At 37.6% G+C, this 21,831-nt stretch overlaps 1 long non-coding RNA gene across 1 annotated transcript; it reads right to left on the reverse strand.

The window, feature by feature from the left end:
• Nucleotides 1–450: 450 nt before the first annotated feature.
• On the reverse strand, nucleotides 451–20,877 carry LOC109276518 (uncharacterized). The gene is made up of 5 exons (XR_002084705.2): nucleotides 20,553–20,877; nucleotides 20,186–20,455; nucleotides 13,167–13,350; nucleotides 1,661–1,793; nucleotides 451–1,312 (listed from the first exon to the last, which is right to left on the reverse strand). It is a non-coding gene; the product is annotated as an uncharacterized LOC109276518 (long non-coding RNA).
• Between the last annotated feature and the right edge of the window lie 954 nt (nucleotides 20,878–21,831).

A 21,831-nucleotide genomic window follows, 5' to 3' on the forward strand; every position in this document is an offset into this window, starting at 1 on the left:
TCCCGCAAACTTCCTGAAACGTTGAGAATTCCAGCTTTTAGAAAAGCAAATAGTGTTATCATATTTTAAAAAATGTTTTTCTTTCCATTTCTTCTTAGCTTATATTGTCCCTCCCTTTCCCTTCTAGTTCTTTATTTCAGGATCACTGGATTCTACTGTGTTTGAGGGGGGGAGAAAAGGAACCATAAACCTAAATTATAGCCAATCAGATTGTACTCACAGCTCAACTACTAGACAAATTGCAGCTCATGAAATTTGCTATGGGTCAGGAGACTGAGTAATTTTATTTTAATCAGTCTTATTTGAAGCTGGAATGCCCTTGCAGCAAATCCTCTGAACAGGATTTCAGAGGGGATATAGACTGGTCTTTTTTCCTCTCGTCCCCTTTTTTTTCTTTCTTTCTTCTAAGTAAACTGTTTCAGGTCTCTGGAAGATAATGAGAAATAAAAGTTGAAGATAGTCAAATTTTATTCCAGTTCTGAATGAAAGCGTGTCTGGAACTTACATTGGCTCCAGCCTTTCTTACAATGCAGGATTAAGCTGTCCAAATCCTGTCCCCAGCATTCATTTACATGGAGATGTCCCAGGCGGACCTCGGGTCCGGCCCCAAGAACCACAAATGCCGTGCTGATCTCTGCGCCTCGCTGGCGGTTTGGATTTCTGGGACATTATTCCATGACACAGGAGGCCTCGCAGGCTGCTGTAAAGTCGGATGGACCGATATCGCCACAACACAGCTGCCTTCTCAGCAAGGGGGAGCAAATAAGAGCCTTTCAGAGTCACGGGAGTATGGGATAGAGGCAGCATTAGCGCTTCTCAGCAATCCCTGGGGTTTGTAATCCCATCTTTGGCGCAGCTTAGATCACGGAGTCAGACCTCCAGAGAGGGCCAGGCAAATCGTGCCCATGTTAGGTCAAGAGGCAGGGTAAGGGTATCACCCACTCTTCTCTGGATCTTTGCAACCCAGTTTGTCAAAGCATCCATACAATGGTGAAACGTGTGAACGGGGTGGTTTGCTTTCCAAGGAAGAGAGTTTGGCAAGAGTCTAACCTGCCAGACATCAGCTGGCCCTGTGTGAAGTCCTACGAAGGCTAGTTTTGAAGACCCAGTACTTTTAAACGTTCATGCATATCCCATATGCATAAAGATACTTCCATCTGAGTCACTAAAGGTCAGGGGCAATCAACACCATTCCTCTTCTTGGTAATGTTCTTCTTGATCATCTCCATCTCACATTTCTTCACTTTGCACTTTAGGTCAAAGGAATTGACAACACTGGCCGAGTAATCCATGATAGCATAACTCTGGCAAACTAACAAAGAGACACACAAAACACCAGTTTGATGTTTTAGGAAGCTTATCCATATACTCATGTATCAACTTAATAAATGATTATCGGCTTCCTTTTCTGGGCAAACACAAAGGATGGAAAAAATGAGAAGACAATGTTAATGACCTCAAGTAGCTGAGGCCCTCAGGTGGCGATTGTCTGAGGTGGTGGGGGACAGACCAGGAGCGGCTGTGCCCTTCTGCTGGGATGAGCTAGAAAGTGGCTAAATATTGAGCTGGGGAGAGTCCGTTCTATCCTGAGATGATAAGACAGTGTAATTCAATAAGGTCAATCCTTTGACAATACTATCAACTAACATTTAGTACTTACTCTGTGCCAGAAACTGTGTTGAGGGCTTTACACAGGTCCCCACATTTAATTCTCACAGCAGTGTTGTGAGGTTGTTGCTGATGTTGCCATTCTCTTCTTACCCAAAGAAACTGAGTCATAGCTGTCAGAGAGACTGGTGGGTAAGAGCAAAGCAGAGCATTAACCTCCAGAAGTAACTTGGGCAGGATTCAGCAAAGCACATTTTATCCAGTTAGCAGAACTAAGAATCAGGGTCACTCCAGGTCCTGAAAACAAGTGGAATTCTTGTTTGTAGAATGAGAGCACCCCAGTGAAGCTACTTTTTGTAAGCAGTGAGACTTGTTGCTGAGTTAAGACATGGGCTGGATAAAGTACCTTACTTAATCCACTGCTTGCACTCGCAGCCCTGTGATCAAGATGAATGTAGAACCCTAGAGAACACTAAATTAGTGTTGCTTATGGCCTGGTTCTCCAACCACTTGCATCAGAGAACCTGAGGTGTTTGTTCAAATACAGATGCCTAGGCCTCTGCTGAATTAGAACTACCGATGTGTAGTTCAGGAAACTTCATTTTATAGTGAAATTTACACATCCTCCAGAAATTTCATATGGACAGTAAAATTTGAGAACCATTAACCCCAAGTTTCAGAGGGGGCTCAAAAGGCGCTGTCAGTGGGGGTAGGATGGCTGCAAAGGCTGGAAACCAGGAGCATCTGGCACCAGGTGTGATAAGGTGGGCTGGAAGGGATAATCCACTGGTCAATGGTGTTGCAGTTGTAATTCAGGGGTACCTGGGTGGCTCAGTCAGTTAAGTGTCCAACACTGGATGTCAGCTCATGATCAGGATGAGCTGATGTCAGGCCTGGATGTCAGGTCTTGATCTCAGGGCAGTGAGTGTAAGCCCTGTGTTGGTCTCTACGCTGGGATAAAGGCTACTTAAAAAAAAAAAGAAAAAAGTAATTTAAATATAATTATTATTTATTATTTTTGATTTGGGGGTTCAGATTTATTTTTATTTTTATTTTTTTATATTTATTTTTTCATTCTTAGAGACAGAGAGAAGAAAAGTGCAAGTGGGGAAGGGGCAGAGAGAAGGAGAAAGAGAGAATCCTAAGCAGGCTCTGCATTATCATTACAGAGCCCAACTGGGGGCTTGATCTCACGAACCATCAGATCATGACCTGAACCGAAATCAAGAGTTGGACATTTAACTGACTGAACCATCCAGGTGCCCCTCAGATTTGTTTTGAATAGTTTAAAAGCAAATAATTTTTTAACAAAAAATGATAATGGCTTAGACATTTAGCCTTGAGTTCTATTTCTAAGGAACATGATTACCTTTTTTGACATGAATCTAAGAAAATAAACTTTTCCTTACTAAATTAAATGAGCTCTCCATGCGAATTTGTCTAAGTCTTCAAAGGTAAAGTCCAAATATTTATTCTTTAATGAATGAATTAGAATAGCCATATCTATATTTTAAAACCACCTATTTTTAAGCTTAATTGATACTCCCCTGAAACTAATGATGGTGTATCTAATAAACTCATAATTTTCACTTTATGCTTTTGTTTTTTTATCTAAAGCATGTTTTAATAAAAATAAACACGCAAGAAAAAATTAGGTTACCCAAGAACTATTTCTCTTTATTCATTTACTTTTTACAAGGAAAGACACACAGGTTTGCTAAGAAGCTTGTTTAAAAAAAAAAAAAAAGGGGGCGCCTGGGTGGCTCAGTCGGTTAAGCGTCCGACTTCAGCTCAGGTCACGATCTCGCGGTCTGTGAGTTCGAGCCCCGCGTCAGGCTCTGGGCTGATGGCTCAGAGCCTGGAGCCTGCTTCCGATTCTGTGTCTCCCTCTCTCTCTGCCCCTCCCCCGTTCATGCTCTGTCTCTCTCTGTCTCAGAAATAAATAAAACGTTAAAAAAAAAATTTAAAAAAAAAAAAAAGTTTTCAATGAGTTTTTTAAGAAATTGATTTTATCACAAAGTAAGTAATTATCACCAGCATTTAACAGTAGCTTCAGTGGTTTCTCTGCTTCATTGCAAACTCCTGGAGGATGCATTTGTTTGTGTATGTCTGAGGCAGACATTGCAAAATGTATAATCTTCCATTTGTATTTCCCCCAGCATCCCCCAAACACTGCCTGTCCTCTAAAACTTTACTCACTGCTCTGAAGTGTTTCGTTGACTGGAAATATTCTCTACAAAAACTTTGTGGAGTTAGTGTTGAATTTCTGCAGTGAATGCATTTTTCATGATTAAAAGTCACAGCATGCTTGTCTGGGGAACACATCCTAGGAGAGCCGTCATTCTTAGTTATGAGTTCCTAAGTCACAAACAGTTTTAAACTTTGAATCACTTCAAAATACACAGATTTACCAACAAAATTATGGCACTATGGATTTTGGGCAAAGTATTTACCTTGCAATTGTACTTTTATGCAACTTTTGTATGTAAGTAAGGCAGCATTCCACATTCACCTGTATCAGCCAGAATGTTGGTAGGAAACAGATGGCATACTCAATTTGTGGTAATTCTAGGAGGATCTAACAAAAAGGTGTGGTCTGGTATAGAGGAAACACAAGTAGTGCAGGAACAGAGGATTAGCACTAGAGGAGCTGTTACCACTCACAGTCTGGTGAGACAAGGAGAAGGTGAAGTTTCCGGGTTTCAGGACAATGTTTTATTAAACAGGACACCTTGAGAAAAGCAGTGGTCACAGTATTGAGGGACACAGATATCCCAAGAAGACTTGACAGGGAAGGAGCCAGGTAATAAATACTCTACCACTCTCTCCCTCCTCCTTCCTTCCCATCTTATCCTGAGGCTTTTATCAGTTAAACTCAAATGGAAGCCAGAAGGCATGGGAGCGCTTTAATGTCGTCCATTGAAGATAAGCCTTGCAGCACTGAAAGATGGACAAGGTGGTGAGAGCTTCCAAAGGCAAATGGAAGATATTTGGCAAAACCTGTTACACTGTGGTTCTATGGTAAATGTCTGACACATTAGTTTCAACATCTGCTCTGATATTTAACACGTGAGTTACCTTAGGCAAGTTGCCTGAGCTCACCAAGCTCTAGTAAGACTCTAATTACTGCCTTTTGGGGGTTAAATGGGAGAATATAAGCATATCACCAAACCCAGTGCCTAGAACAAAGGGAAAACTCAGGAAGGATGAGTTCCTTCCTGTCTAGTCTCTTTCCAAATGTCAACTGTTTTCCTATAGTTATTCTTACCTTCTTCCTGGTTCCTCCTTTGATAGATATCAGGTACACACAGAAGAAATGTCTTAAGACATTAATGAAAACTGAAGAAGTCACAAATAAATGAAAAGATATTATGTGCTCATGGATTGGAAGAATCAATATTGTTAAAACGTCTATACTACCCAAAACAATCTATAGATTCGAAGCAATCCCTATCAAAATTCAATTGGCATTTTTTCACAGAAATAGAACAAATGATCCTAAAATTTGTATAGAGTCACAAAAGACCCTGAATAGCCAAAGCAATCTTGATAAAGAAGAACAAAACTGGAGGCATCATATTCCCTGATTTCAAACTATATTATAAAGCTGTAGTAATTAAAACAATAGAGTACTGACATAAAAACAGACACATATCAATGCAACAAAATAGTGAGCCCAGTAATAAACCCACACTTTTTGGTCAATTAATTTACAACAAAGGGACCAACATTATACAGTGGGGAAAAAACAGTCTTTCCAACAAACGGTGTTGGGAAAACTGGACAGCCACATGCAAAATAATGAAACTCAACCATTATCTTACACCATACATAAAAATTAACTCAACACAGACAAAAGACTTGAACATAAAAACTGAAACCATAAATCTCCTAGAAGAAAACAAGGCAGTAATTTCCTTGACATGGGTCTTAGGGGTGATTTTTTTCACATCACACCGAAAGCAAAAACAACAAAAGCAAAATTTTAAAAGTGGAACTACATCATAAAGCCTTATGCACAACAAAGAATAACATTAATAAAATGAAAAGACAACATACTGAGTAAGAGATAATATTTGCAAACCATGTATCTGATAGGGGACTAATATCCAAAATATATAAAGAACTCATACAACTCAGTAACCAAAAGAACAATCTAATTTTAACAAATGAGAAAAAGATCTAAACAAACATTTTTTCAAAGAAGACGTACAGATGGCTAACAAGTACATGAAAAGATACTCAACAGTATTCATTATCAAGGCAATATGAATCAAAACAAAAATGAGATATCACTTCACACCTGTTAGAATGGCTATTATCAAAAAGGCAGGAAATAACAAGTGTTGGTGAGGATATAGAGAAAAAAGAACTCTTGTGTACTGTTGGTAGGATTATGAATTTGTGCAGGCACTATGGAAAACAATCTGGAGATTCCTCAAAAAGTTAAAAATAGAACTACCATATGATCCAGCAATTCTACTTCTGGGTATCTATCCAAAGAAAATAGAAAAACTAACTTGAAAATATATATGCGCTCCCATATTCACTGTGGTATTATTTACAATGCCTAAGATATGGAAACAACTTAAGTGTCCATTAGTGAATGTACGAATAAATAAAATCTGAGATAGATAATAGATAAATAGATAGATAGATAGATAGACAATAGACTATTATTCAGCTATAAAAAAAAAATCTTGCCATTTCCAACAATATGATTGTATCTCAAAGGCATTATGCTATGTTAATTAAGTCAGACAGAGAAAGACAAATAACATATGATCTTTTTATTTTAATTTTATTTTTTTTAATTTACATCCAAATTAGCATATAGTGAAACAATGATTTCAGGAGTAGATTCCTTAATGCCCCTTACCCATTTAGCCCATCCCCACTCCCACACCCTTCTAGTAACCCTCTGTTTGTTCTCCATATTTATGAGTCTCTTATGTTTTGTGCCCCTTCCTGTTTTTATGTTATTTTTGCTTCCCTTCCCTTATGTTCATCTGTCCTGTGTCTTAAAGTCCTCACATGAGTGAAGTCATATGATATTTGTTTTTCTCTGACTGGCTAATTTCACTTAGCGTAATACCCTCCAGTTCCATCCACATAGTTGCAAATGGCAAGATTTAATTCTTTTTGATTACCGAGTAATACTCCATTGTATATATATACCACATCTTCTTTATCCATTCATCCATCCATGGACATTTGGGCTCTTTCCATACTTTGGCTATTGTTGATAGTGCTGCTATAAGCATTGGGGCACATGTGTCTCTTCGAAACAGCATACCTGTATCCCTTGGATAAATACCTAGTAGTGCAATTGCTGGGTCATAGGGTAGTTCTATTTTTAATTTCTTGAGGAACCTCCATACTGCTTTCCACAGTGGCTGTACCAACTTGCATTCCCACCAACAATGCAAAAGAGATCCTCTTTCTCTGCATCCTCGCCAACATCTGTTGTTGCCTGAGTTGTTAATGTTAGTCATTCTGACAGGTGTGAGGTGGTATCTCATTGTGGTTTTGATCTGTATTTCCCTGATGATGAGTGATGTCGAGCATTTTTTCATGTGTCGGTTGGCCATCTGGATGTCTTCTTTGGAGAAGTGTCTATTCATGTCTTTTGCCCATTTTTCAGTGGATTATTTGTGTTTTGGGTGTTGAATTTGGTCAGTTCTTTATAGATTTTGGATACTAAGCCTTTATCTGATATGTCGTTTGCAAATATCTTCTCCCATTCTGTCGGTTGCCTTTTAGTTTTGCTGATTGTTTCCTTCACTGTGCTGAAGCTTTTTGTTTTGATGAGGTCCCAGTAGTTCATTTTTGCTTTTGTTTCCCTTGCCTCTAGAGACGTGTTGAGTAAGAAGTTGCTGCAGCCAAGATCAAAGAAGTTTTTGCTTGCTTTCTCCTCAAGGATTTTGATGGCTTCCTGTCTTACATTTAGGTCTTTCATCCATTTTGAGATTATTTTTGTGTATGGTGTAAGAAAGTGGTCCAGGCTCATTCTCTTACATGTCACTGTCCAGTTTGGCCAGCACCACTTGCTAAAGATACTGTCTTTATTCCACTGGATATTCTTTCCTGCTTTGCCAAACATTAGTTGTCCATACGTTTGTGGGTCTATTTCTGGGTTCTCTATTCTGTTCCATTGATCTGAGTGTCTGTTCTTGTGCCAGTACCATCCTGTCTTGATGATTACAGCTTTGTAGTATAGCTTGAAGTCCGGAATTGTGATGCCTCCTCCTTTGGTTTTCTTTCTCAAGATTGCTTTGGCTAGTCAGGGTCTTCTCTGGTTTCATACAAATTATAGGATTATTTGTTCTAGCTCTGTGAAGAATGCTGGTGTTACTTTGACAGGGATTGCATTGAATATGTAGATTGCTTTGGGTAGTATCGACATTTTAACAATATTTGTTCTTCCTATCCAGGAGCATGGAATCTTTTTCCATTTTTTTGTGTCTTCTTCAATTTCTTTCATAAGCTTTCTGTAGTTTTCAGTGTATAGATTTTTCACCTCTTTGGGTAGATTTATTCCTAGATATTTTATGGTTTTTGGTGCAAGTGTAAATGGGATCGATGCCTTGATTTCTCTTTCTGTTGCTTCATTGCTGGTTTATAGGAATGCAACCAATTTCTGTGCATTGATTTTATATCCTGAAACTTTGCTGAATTCATGAATCAGTTCTAGCAGGGTTTTTTTGGTGGAATCTTTTGGGTTTTCCATATAGAGTATCATGTCATCTGCAAAGAGTGAAAGTTTGACCTCCTCCTGGCCGATTTGGATGCCTTTTATTTCTTTGTGTTGTCTGATTGCAGAGGCTAAGACTTCCAATACTATGTTGAATAACAGTGGTAAGAGTGGACATCCCTGTCTTGTTCCTGACCTTAGAGGGAAAGCTCTTGGTTTTTCCCCATTGAAGATGATATTAGGGTTGGGTCTTTCATATATGACTTTTATGATTTCGAGATATGCTCCTTCTATCCATACTTTCTTTAGGGTTTTTATCAACAAAGGATGCTATATTTTGTCAAATGCTTTCTCTGCATCTGTTGAGAGGATCATATGTTTCTTGTCCTTTCTTTTACTGATGTAATGAATCACGTTAATTGTTTTGCGGACATTGAACCAGCCCTGCAACCCAGGTATAAATCCCGCTTGGTCGTGGTGAATAATTTTTTTAATGTATTGTTGGATCCAGTTGGCTAATATCTTGTTGAGGATTTTTGCATCCATGTTCATCAGGGAAATTGGTCTATAGTTCTCCTTTTTAGTGGGGTCTTTGTCTGGTTTTGGAATCAAGGTAATGGTGGCTTCATAGAAAGAGTTTGGAAGTTTTCCTTCCATTTCTATTTTTTGAAACAGCTTCAAGAGAATAGGTGTTAACTCTTCCTTAAATGTTTAGTAGAATTCCCCTGGAAAGCCATCTGGTCCTGGACTCTTGTTTTTTGGCAGATTTTTTATTACTAATTCGATTTCCTTTCTGGTTATGGGCCTGTTCAAATTTTCTATTTCTTCCTGTTTCAGTTTTGGTAGTATATATATTTCTAGGAATTTGTCCATTTCTTCCAGATTGCCCATTTTACTAGCATATAATTGCTCATAATATTCTCTTATTATTGCTTTTATTTCCGTTGTGTTGATTGTGATCTCTCCTCTTTCATTCTTGAATTTATTTATTGGGGTCCTTTCCTTTTTCTTTTTGATCAAACTGGCTAGTGGTTTGTCAATTTTGTTAATTCTTTCAAAGAACCAGCTTCTGGTTTCATTGATCTGTTCTACTGGTGTTTTTTGGTTTCAATAGCATTAATTTCTGCTCTAATCTTTATTATTTCCTGTTTTCTGCTGGTTTTGGGTTTTATTTGCTGTTCTTTTTCCAACTCTTTAAGGTGTAAGGTTAGGTTGTGTATCTGAGATCTAGATTGCTATGTACTTTCCTGTTAGGACTGCCTTTGCTACATCCCAGACGTGTTGGGTTGTGGTGTTATCATTTTCATTGTTTCCATGAACTTTTTAATTTCCTCTTTAACTTCTTGGTTAAGCCATTCATTCTTTAGTAGGATGTTCTTTAGTCTCCAAGTATTTGTTACCTTTCCAAATTTTTTCTTGTGGTTGATTTCGAGTTTCATAGTGTTGTGGCCTGAAAATATGCATGGTATGATCTCGATCTTTTCATACTTGCTGAGGGCTGATTTGTGTCCCAGTATGTGGTCTATTCTGGAGAATGTTCCATGTGCACTGGAGAAGAATGTGTATTCTGCCGCTTTAGGATAAAATGTTCTGAATATATCTGTTAAGTCCATCTGGTCCAGTGTGTCATTCAAAGCCATTGTTTCTTTATTGAGTTTTTGATTAGATTATCTGTCCATTGTTGTGAGTGGGGTGTTGAAGTCTCCTACTATTATGGTATTATATGAGATTCTTTTTGTTTGTGATTAATTGATTTATGTATTGGATGCCTCCACATTTGGTGCATAAATGTTTATAATTGTTAGGTCTTGGGGATAGACCCCTTTATTATGATATAATGCCCTTCTTCATCTCTTGATACAGTCTTTATTTTAAAATCTAGATTGTCTGATATAAGTATGGCTACTCTGCCTTTCTTTTGTTGACCATTAGCATGATAGATGGTTCTCCATCCCCTTACTTTCAATCTGAAGGTGTCCTTAGCTCAAAGTGGGTGTTGTGTAAACAGCATATACATGGTTCTTGTTTTCTTATCCATTCTGTTACTCTATGTATTTTGATTGCGGCATTGAGTCCATTGACATTTAGAGTGAGTACTGAAAGATAGAATTTATTCCCATTATGTTTCTTGTAGACTTGGAGTTTTTAGTGGTTTTCTCTGGTCCTTTCTAATCTTTGTTGCTTTTAGTATTTTTTTTTTAATTTTTTTTTTCATCTTTTCTCCCCTCAAAGAGTCCCCCTTAAAATTTCTTGCAGGGCTAGTTCAGTGGCCACAAACTCCTCTAATTTTTGTTTGTCTGGGAAACTTTTTATCTCTCCTTCTGTTTTGAATGACAGCCTTGCTGGATAAAGAATTCTTGGCTGCATATTTTTCTGATTCAGCACATTGAATATATCCTGCCACTCCTTTCTGGCCTGCCAAGTTTCTGTGGATAGGTGTGCTGCAAACGTTATCTGTCTTCCCTTGTGGGCTAGGGACTTTTTTTCCCTTGCTGCTTTCATGATTCTTTCCTTGCCTGAGTGTTTTGTGAATTTTACTATCATATGCCTTGCTGATGATTGGTTTTTGTTGAATCTAATGGGAGTCCTCTGTGCTGCCTGGATTTTGATGTCTGTGTCTTTCCCCACGTTAGGAAAGTTTTCTGCTATGATTTGCTCACATAACCAACCCTTCTACCCCTATCTCTCTCTCTTGTCCTCTTCTGGGACATGATGTTGTACCTTTTTAATGAGTCACTGATTTCTCTAATTCTTAAATCATGCTCTTTTGCCTTAATCTCCTTCTTTTTTCCTGCTTCATTGTTCTCTATAAGTGTGTCCTCTATATCGCTGATTCTGTGTTCTGCCTCATCCATGCTTGCCGCCGTGGCATCCATTCATGATTGTGGCTCAGTTATAGCATTTTTTATTTCATCCTGACTAGATTTTATTTCTTTTATCTCCACAGAAAGGGATTCCAATCTATTTTTTACTCCAGCTAGTATTCTTATTATCGTGATTTTAAATTCTGGTTCAGACATCTTGCTTGTATCTGTGTTGGTTAAGTTCCTGGCTGTCGTTTCTTCCTGCTCTTTCTTTCACGGTGAATTTCTTTGTTTCATCATTTTAAAGGGATAAAAGTAATGAATAGGTAGAAAAAATTAAAATTAAAAAATTAAAATTAAAAAAATATTAAAATTAAAAATTAAAAACACACACACAAAAAATATTGAATAAATGATGCTAGATCCTAGGTGTGTTTTGGTCTGGGTGTTGAAAGTGGCTTGATAGATTAAAGAAAAAGGGGGAAAGAAGAAAAAAAATGTAAATCATTTGAAAATTTGAAAAAATGAATACACTGAAGTAGACCAAAATGAAATGATGGAAGTAAACTAGAATTTGAGAAAATTTACACAAAAGTCAAAAATATAGTAGAAAAAAATTAAAGAAAAATATTTTTAATAAAAATTGAAAATACAAATGAATTTTTTCTCTTTCTGTATTCAAAAAAAGAAAGGAAATGAAAAAGAGAAAAAAGAAAAAAGGAAATTGAAATTTGAAAAAATGAATACAGTGAAGTAGACTAAAATAAAATGATGGAAGTAAAATCAAATTTGAAAAAATTTACACAAAAGTAAAAAATATAGTAAAAAATTAAATAAAAATATTTTTAATAAAAATTGAAAATAAAAATGAATTTTTTCTCTTTCTGCATCAAGAAAAAGAAAAGAATTGAAAAAGAGTGAAAAGGAAAAAAATTGAATATATGGACCTACTAACAGACTTAAATACGACTGAAATTACTTCATTTTCCCCTAGATATCAGACTATGAAGCACTTTACAGTCATAAACTAAGCAAGCAGTGAGACTTCTGTTCTTGAAGCGCAAGGTTGGCCCAGTTGGGCGGGGCTTAGCGTAACTGCTCCGTTCTCCACTAGATGCTAGCCTACTGGAGTGGATTGTTGTGGCACTTGTAGGTGCGTATCCACATGCACAGAAGCAGTGAAAATGATGTCACCAAGCTACCCATTCTCTAGTATTGGAACTCTGTTCTCCTTGATTAGCAATTGCGCACCCGTCCTTTGTCTTCAGCTTTCGTCCACTTCCTGCTTTTTTACTGTCCGTGACAAAAACCCAGGTAGTACCTCTCTCCCAAGTTTTGTCTCATATGAGACTGTTTTCCCCAGCCCCTTACTTCTGAGGGACTGTGACTTTGATCGGTTCCTCCCTTCTGGAGAGGGTCTGATGGAACAATGGTTGAATGCCAGCCTTACCCAGGAAAATTCACAGGACTGTGCTGCTGCCGATGCCCAGAGACTGCTGCCAGGTGCCAGCCTGCCCCAGAAAAAGTTCACAAGACAGTGTAGCATCAGCGTTTCAGGGATTATGGAAAATCACAACACACATCTGGCACCAGGCTTCACCTTTAACGACTTGTTCCAGCACCAGTGAATGTGGCTGTTCTCTGGAGTCTGCTGGGCCCAGGCTGCATCACAGCCTCTACCAAATGTCCTTCCAGCAGTGTAACCACTTCTCCCTGTGTGGCCTATGAATCTCCTGGACCCCACTCTGCTCCTGGGGATTTGCCCTTCCCACCATAGCACCTCCAGGTATCGAGCTGCAGAGTTGCAGACTCTGTGCTCCCCTTGTTTATAGTCATAATGGAATATAAACCCTCTCCTTTCTCCTTTCTCCTTTCTCCCTTTTTAATTCAGTCCCTGTGGCTGTGTCCAATTTTCCACTTTCTCTCCAGCTGCTTTTAGAGAGGGATGCTTTTCCTGTATTCTCCCCCTCTCCCATCTCTGTCCTCTCTCTGCATGCAAAAACACCTCCCTGCCCCCCACAGCTTCTCTCTCCCCAGGTTCACCTCTCCATGCCATGTACCTGCTGAATTCTGTGGTTCAGGTTGTGCAGATTGTTGTGTTAATCCTCAGATCAGTTTCTAGGTGTGGAGGATGGTTTAGTGTTGGTCTGGCTGTATTTCATGGATGCAAGACAAACAAAAAACTTCCATGCTGTTCTGCCATCTTGGCTCCCTCTACCATTTGATCTTTTTTATATGCAGAATCTAAAATAAATAAAATCAAGCTCATAGATACAGAGAACAGATTGGCCAGAGGTGGGGTAATGTGTATAAAAAATTCATGAAGAGGACCAAAAGTTAAACCCACAACTCGTTCCTTTAAATCAATGTTAAACTGAGTAGACCAGCAGTGGGACAGCAGTTTTCTGATGATGCATTTTATGGAAGTGCATCCAATCAGACACAAGTTGATAAATCTTGATTTTTGTTAAATATATATTTTCTATGGTAATTGATAAGGCATGTTTGTCAGAAATTTCTAATTAGTGGTCAACTGATATTCATAGATTATTGAAATGGAAGTCCCTTTGTTTCGGTGATGGATTCTCATGGAAAGAGACAAATCTGTCTCAGCGGTGATGTATCTACATTCATTTAGATATCTCCAAACTTTGTTTTAATGTCTTGGCTGTATTTACAAAGTGAGACTAAGTCACCATCTTAAGAAATTATTTTATATAGATAACTTTTAACTGAAAAGAATAGTTTGAGGGACAAAACTTAGAAAGTGTAAATTCCCCATAGCTTCAACCTTATTAATGTATACCAATAAATCTTTCTCATTTGCACCCTAAAAATTAATATTGCTTATAAGGAGAACTAATTCATTGACTTCAATCCATCCATAAGAGGTATAAGTCACATTTCTTAAACAGTTTAACATTTATCCAATTTTTTTTTTAAAAAAGCATATTATCTTTGGTAATCTTCAGAACAGCAAAAGTAACCAGATATACATTTGTTCCTCTTACAGATGAGGAAACGGGAGCTCACAGAGCTATAGAACTACTTAGTAACAAAACCAGGTCTTGGTCAACAAGCATAAAGTATGGAACATCATTTTAACATTCACCCAAATTTTGATTAGAAAGTTGCTATGAGCCAAACACTGTGCTGGGCACAGAGGTTAAAAAATATAATGAATAATCCATCATCATCTTTTCCCACAAGCAACATGTTCCCAGCCTTTGCTTGGCAATGGATAATCGCAAAGAGCAGTAATGCTTTCAGCCTAAACAATGATCAAATTCTACTTGAATCTAGATTCTTGTTTACTTATTAGATAGATTACATATAGATAGATGATATAGATAGAGATAGAGATGGAGATAGAGATAGATAGATATAGACATAGATAGATGTAGATGATATAGACATAGATATAGATGATATCAATAGATATATACACACAAAAACACACATACATACATACATACATACATAAATACATACATAATAGAGATCTAAGTGGTTTCCAGGCTGAGGTAACACAACCAATCTCATTCTATAACTAATCACAAATAGAGAAATTAGAAATCTCAGAACAGATAATCACAACTACTTATAAATTTAATTCCCTCACATATAGATATTTTTCGTCTTCCATCTTCTTTTCTAGCTTTCCTTTCTTCAATATTTCCTTCTAAAAATATTTAGAGACCAGTGCCAATTCTTTTATACGTTGAAAATCCTATGTTGAAAACAAAATTTCTATCTATGAGCAATTTTCAATTTAGAGGCAAAACATGCAATCAAATCAACAACAGTCATAAAATATAATTGTTCTGAGATGTTTAAATACAGGATTCTGTGGTAGCATAAATAAGGTGAGTTACTGCAGGAGGTTATCCTCAAGGGTATTTGAAAATTGAGCAGGACTATTCCAAGGGGAGAAGAGAGCTCCTGCAAATAGAGCAGAAAAGACAAAGAGCTCCCTGAGTGGTTAGGAATAACTGATGCCTATTAAATGAGTTGTGGGAAGATAGAGGATAGAAAGGTAAACATGAACAAAATACCGAATAGCCTCATTTGTTGTCCTGGGAAAACAAGAATAACAACATGTAAAGTTCCAAGGCCTTCTACAACACTCATATTACCTTAACTAATATTAATATTAGGTTTACTAATGAAGGTGCTGAATTGTGAGGTGCTCAGAGCAACACACATGATGCAGTAGGACTATATCCTTGAAGGATGGTTTGGATTTATTTTAGACGTACAAAGGAGTTACATTCAAATTCGGAACATCTGCTGTGGCATGGGTATCTCCATCAGAACAGATATGTGACCAATCATACTAGTTGCTTGCAATAAGTACATGCTGAAAATCAGTGCTGGTTGCGTAGGAAGGAAAAATGCCACTAAGGACTTGGGATCACTTTTTAAATCCTCCTGCGCAATAATTCTGAATGTTGTGAAGAAACAAGAGGGAAAGAAAAAAATCAAGCCGTTACTATTGGTATCCATGTCTTCATCAGTCTTCCAACTGATTGATCACCTGGCCTTCACTATGAAAGATTCTTTCCTGAAGCACCGATTTTCAAATGTGGCTCCGTTAGTTAATGAATCCCTGTTAAAGTCCTCACTCACTAGTCCAACGTGAAAAGTCTCCCTTAACCATGTTCTATTCGAACATTCGAACCTACCCCCCACATGCTTCCATTAGGTAAGCAATCGGGTCAGATCAAACAAGGCCCCTACATCTTTAGTATTCCCTTGAGAAAATTTGGCCTGACAGAAAGAATGTGAGCTTTGGTTCAGCCTAGCTCAGTGTGAATCTTATTTTTAAATGTGTGACCTTGGGCCAGTTTATTAACTTTGCTGAATCCATTTCTTCATTTGGAAAATGAGATGAATAATAGCTCCTTTGCAGAGTTGTTGTGAGCATTAGAGATTACTTTACAAAATGTCAAGCGATGTGCCTCACACATAATAGCTTCTCAATAAATGGTGGCTGTTATTGTAATTCCTTTCTCTAGCTTCCTGTTTGGCAGCTCCCAAGCATTTCTATACTCCCCAAGGTGCTGTCCCAATTCCTGTTTTATGTTCAGTTGATGTCAATTAATTCCTTCTAAATTGTTACCTGGTAGGGAATCAAAGGCCCTCGCTTTGACTCTGCCATCAGCACACTTAATTACCTTGAACAAGTCACCTACATTTTTCTGGGCCTCAGTTTGCATAGCTATAAAGTAAGGGGTTTGATTAGATGATTTCTAATGCTGCCACCCACCCTGTGATTATGGACTCCATGGTGTTAATTAAACAGGAAAGCACCCCTTGCTGTGTCTTGTGAGTTTCTTGAGAACAATAATAATTTCTACATTCAATTGTATTTTGAAAGTCCCCTAGATGTCTAATCATGATAAATTGATTACTCTGATGACAATTATGGAAATCAATGAATCAAGTCATTGGCTTTCCTTGAGTCATGTTGATAACTGACAAGTAATGGAAATGGCCATATACATATGACTTTAGTGTTTGATTTTGATCTTTCCATATTGGCCCAAAAATACTTTCAAAGCCATGGTGAGGATATGTAGATGGAAGCAAGGAAATAAAGCGAAGAAAGTTGGTGTGTTGTCTTGATGAAATTTCACGGTCCTTTACTTTTGACCTCAATTTTTCATAGACAGAAATGAAAAGGTCCAGACTGCTGCCAAATACATGGGTTTTAGCAATTGGTTACCCAGTTGGGATCTAACAGTGAGACCATTTTGGCAAGAACCTCACAAATATAGCTATTTAACTACTGGCAGCAGGGATAAGATATGCATGATATAGAAACAATTATGTCTGTCAACTGGATTGGGGAGGAAAAAAAAAAAGATAGCTATCTCCGATGTCAAGATGGTTGACAATGAAGAAATAAGCTACACAATCTGAAATGAAGGCTATGATCTAAATAGAACCACTCCTAATATGACTTTTCCTCATTTGTCAGATAGGACACTCCTAGATCTCAGACTTAGGCTATTTTCAACTGCCCAGGGCTTATACACCTGGATCAATGTGTTCCATGGAATTCAATAGGACAGTCAACTCTAGTTAACATTATCTTTTATGCCCAAACTCACCAAAAACTACGTACTTTTCTGTCTACTTTAAGTATTCTTAGTGCTTTGTAGCAAGTTTGCTTTTAATCTTTAATTTAAAATTTAAACTTAAATTTTTAATTTTGCTTTAAAAATTTTGCTTTTAAGTGGGAATCAGAAGCCAATTTAGAGTACATGTATAACATATATGGGATTTTTTTGCAAAGGTTTATTTCTTTGCAAAATTTTCAAATTTCTCAAGATGATCATCATCATCTTGAGAATCCAAATAAGTGAGTGACACATAATTCAATAAATGAACATCTATTTTCAAATGTTTAAATTTTTTACATATTCATAATTTTAAAATATGAGTAATGTATAATATTAAATATTTTTAAATATTGAAATATAAAAATTCAAATAAATATTTTTGAATGAATGAATGAGCAGAATGAGCTACACTGTGGTTGTGCAGTAGGGAATGAAAGCAATGAATTTTCATGGATATTTTGGTCTAGTAGGAAAACCAGAAAATAAAGAAGCCCATAAAATAAATGATTATAAAAGAGTTGCTATGAAACAAACAAATGGGATACTGAAGAGTAACTAACTCCTTAGCAGTGTTGAGCAATGCTTCAGATAGGCTGCCCAGCAAGGCCTCACTGAAAAGGTGATGTTTAAACTGAGACTGTAAGTCCAAAAAGTGGCTGGTTTTCTAGCAGCCTGAGGAAGAGAGTATTCTGGGTCCTCTGGGTGGGGTCTTGTGCCAAGAGTGAGGAATACCAGAAGGTGCAAGTCTAGATCCCTGATCTCAGAACTTTCACCATATAAATAAGGAAGTGGGGAATGTACAAAACAGTAAATACCAATCCTGGGAAGGTTACTGAATGTCCCATGAAAACAGATATGAGAGGTGAGCAGAGAGATTAGCCAGCACTGGAACAGTCCTTGAAGGGAAAGTCCAAATTTCAGTAGGAAGGAATCAACACTCAAAGGATGACTTTTAATTAAAATTCTGTTTATGATTTACAATAGGATGTATGTATTGTCTCTGCCTATAATATTCTTCCTCTCTTCAAACTTTAGAACGAGTAAAGCAGCATGATTTGTTTAGTTGTTTGTTTGTTTGTTTTGCTGCTTTGTTTATAAATTCAATTTCCTGTGGAGTGCACTATTCACAGTGGGCAGTCAGCAAATGTTCTCATTTGCTTACCTGAAGAGCTTAAAGCAAAGATACAGAGTCCAGCCACCCTTGTTCACTGCAACTAATAAATGAGCTGCATTAAGGACAAAGTACTAAAGAGTAAGTTCAACCCAGGCCAGAATTCCAAGGCTCCCAGAGCTATCTCATGGAGACTTGCCTAGGAGCAGCTAGGGGAACAAATAACCAGAGATGAGTTGATGGGTCAGTGCAATTTAACCACTTCACTTTATTGAAACACTCCATATATGAAGAATAATATTCAAGAGACCTCAATTCATGTGGTCACAGGATGAGCGAGCTCAAGGAGTCTGGCCTTAGAGGACTGAAATCAAATATAAGTTGTATTAAAAAGGTATCACCAGCAGTGTTGGAAGAGATACCCTAGCTAGGCTAACACTTCTTTAAAAGTTGAGACCAAAAATAAATGGGGCAGTATTTTCCTGTGCTGACTTACAACTCTGCACAAGTTTCTTTGAATATTTGAGGAAAGGGTGGTGAAGCCTGTATTCCCAGTCTCTGAGCTCACAGGTTGGTCAGGGACTACCTCATGATTAAAAGTGAATCCTAAGAGCAATTGTTTGACTTTAAAACATTTCCGGGTTTAGAATTCGTTCAAGTGCTGTTAGAATGTAGTCACATTGGAGCTGCTCCTAATTTTGCACAGTGGCCCATAGGATTCAGGACTACAAAAGGATGGTTGATGGGTAGTCAAAGTTCACTTCATAATGTCAGCACTGAATGGCTAAACTACCCCTTAACCCCCACACATCTCATCAAGCTGCCTGTAAGCTTCTCTTCGTTTCTCATGAATGTATTTCTGTGTTTATTTTGGAGACCACATCTGGTTATAATGAGAGAAGGAAAATCCCTTTTGTTAGATATAAAACCAATTCCTTGCATTTTAATGAGCACCTCTTGATTACAGAACCTAGAACTTGTTGAACAACACCATACTTTGCCTTATAATTTTACACACTTGTGTAAAATTTTAATACACTTGTGTGTTAATTTGATGAGAATCAGGATGACCTTTCTGACCACTGTCTCCCCCACCCCATAGCACCAGATTGATTTTGCCATCCATTATTTATCTCAAAGTATCTCAGTCTATCAATTTCTTGTTTAGATATAAACATCCCACTGAGATCTAAGATTCTAAGTTACTGTTAACTAACCACGTTTTTTCAGGTTATTGGTTAATAAGATCTTCTCATACAATACAGTGTTGCTGATGATCAGAACTGAAGGGGTGGAACATTGGATCTGGGGAAAAATGTAGTCACTGAGTTGGTCTGCAGCCCTAAGACAGCATGTCTGGACTGAGTGTGGTACTGAATAAGGGAAAATGGTTGGGGACTTGGAGTTTAGATTTGACATAAGGGGATGGTGAGAGAAAAGGGAGAGGGAGAAGACAAATACCAATCACAAAATTTGCATAAGGCTGACCACTCTGTCAGTTCCTGAGCCCCACCTCTCACCCCTACTTTCCAACAGGAATGAATCTGAAGCTCTCTCCTCCACTTGCCAAAAATCCCTGGGGTTGCTGACACTTTCTTTCCTTGTCCTCAGTTTGTGAGTATGTCTTTCCCTATTCCAATGTCCAGAGAGCCTTCAATATGAAAGATATTTCAAAATACATGTAAGAAAATTCAAAGCATAAAGTCTCTAAGAAGATAATATGATTTCAGGTGATAGTCTTGCCTCAGAATATGCAACAGTCTACGTGGGTGAGAATAAAAAATGCAAATGTATGCAATCTCTACTCAAGTACACACATAGACCTAACAAGCATTTACACCTGCAAGTGGGCACTTGAGAAGAATTGAAAGAATATGTGACTTTTGCCAACCAGCATATTCTCCTACCCCAATTGTGAAATAATAGGTCAATTCTGCAATGCCATACCAAAGAGAAGCCACAAGCAAATTTTCTTTTGTGCCACTGAACTTTTCCAGAAATGGGCAGTTTGCTTAACCACCTGATAAAGAAGCATGAGCCAGATGCACACACATGCCAGCAAGAACTCAGGAACACCATTGCGGGCTGCTGGAATTCACAGACTCCAAATCTGCAAAGGAAAGCAGTGTTAGTCCATCCAGCTGCGCTGACAACAATGTTAACAAAATTCCCTTTATACAATGGTTTTGCTGAGGTCAGGTGATTACCTCACTAGGCCCTGCTTGCGAAATTGCAGCAGTCAGGAGAATGTGGGATGGCTGTAAGCTCATCAGCTGGATAGCTGGGAAAGCCAGTTTCAGAAAGCTGTCAGTTGAGAGATGTTTTCAGCATATCAGCGGTATGATGTCCAGATAGCAGATTGCATAACAACTAGTGCAGCAAATAGATTGATTTTCTCCCCCCGGAAGAAAATGTTTGACACAAGGAGGTGACCCAGCACTTGAACAGACTTTCTGCATGAGGATCGTGCTGGACTTAACACACTTGAGTGCCAAACAGAAGGCAGAATCCAAAGTGCTGGGTAGTCTCATTTCTTACTGGAAATCAAAGAGTAACCCCAAAATATAAGAATATATATTTCAACAAATACTCTTTTAAAGAAACCAATCATCTAGTGTTTTTAGGAACATATATAAAATATAACACCTTAAAATAAAACACCTATTACATGCCTTTGCAATATATGTTTACCTTGCAAATATATTTTTTTCTTTTTCCCTTAATTTTCTAATTTCACCTTATTTTGCTTTTTCCAGATGAGAACTTAGTAACATCAAACCTCAAATAATGTCATCTTTAATTCCTTTTAAAGCTATTTTTTATTGCATAGTTTTTCTTTCTACAAGTTTTGGTGCAGCACAGTTGATAGAATTCTAAGAAATTAATTAATCAAATTAATTAAACTGCCAGATGCTTAAATATAAAATACTGTAAATTAGATATTGTTTTTGACAGCCACCAAAATAGAGCGTAATGATCAAATGAAAAATGTTAGTTATTTTTCTTTCCCACCTTGTTTCCCTGCTTTTGAATTTTTAGTGTATGATTTTGGATTTAGTTGGACCAGAAATAAATTATTGGATTCAATTATGGAAAAAGTGGTAAAATGCCAGCTGTACATCTCTTGGTTGAGTTGATGAAAACTGACTCAGCAGTGTTCTTCAAAGACACTTCGAATCGTGTGTTTTAGAGCTGTGAGTGATTCCAGGACTTTTTCTAGTTCAGTGTGCTACTTTCCACAAGTTAAAATAATATTTCTGTTTTATTGCACCTCAGGTTCAGAAAGGTTAGATAAGCTCCTTGAGGTTATAAAACTGTTCTAGAGAGACCTAGAATCCAAGCTTCTGATTTATAATACAGTATCTTTTTTGTATTCCGATAAACAAATAGGTATCATATATGTTACCACTCTCTTTATCCGTGTGTATGGCAGCCATTATGAATCAATGATTACCTGCTCTCCTGCTGAGCATAGAAGCAGCCTCA

This window comes from Panthera pardus, unplaced genomic scaffold (assembly GCF_024362965.1).
Source record: "Panthera pardus isolate Hobbes unplaced genomic scaffold, ASM2436296v1 HiC_scaffold_15, whole genome shotgun sequence".
Taxonomy (NCBI): Eukaryota; Metazoa; Chordata; class Mammalia; order Carnivora; family Felidae; genus Panthera; species Panthera pardus.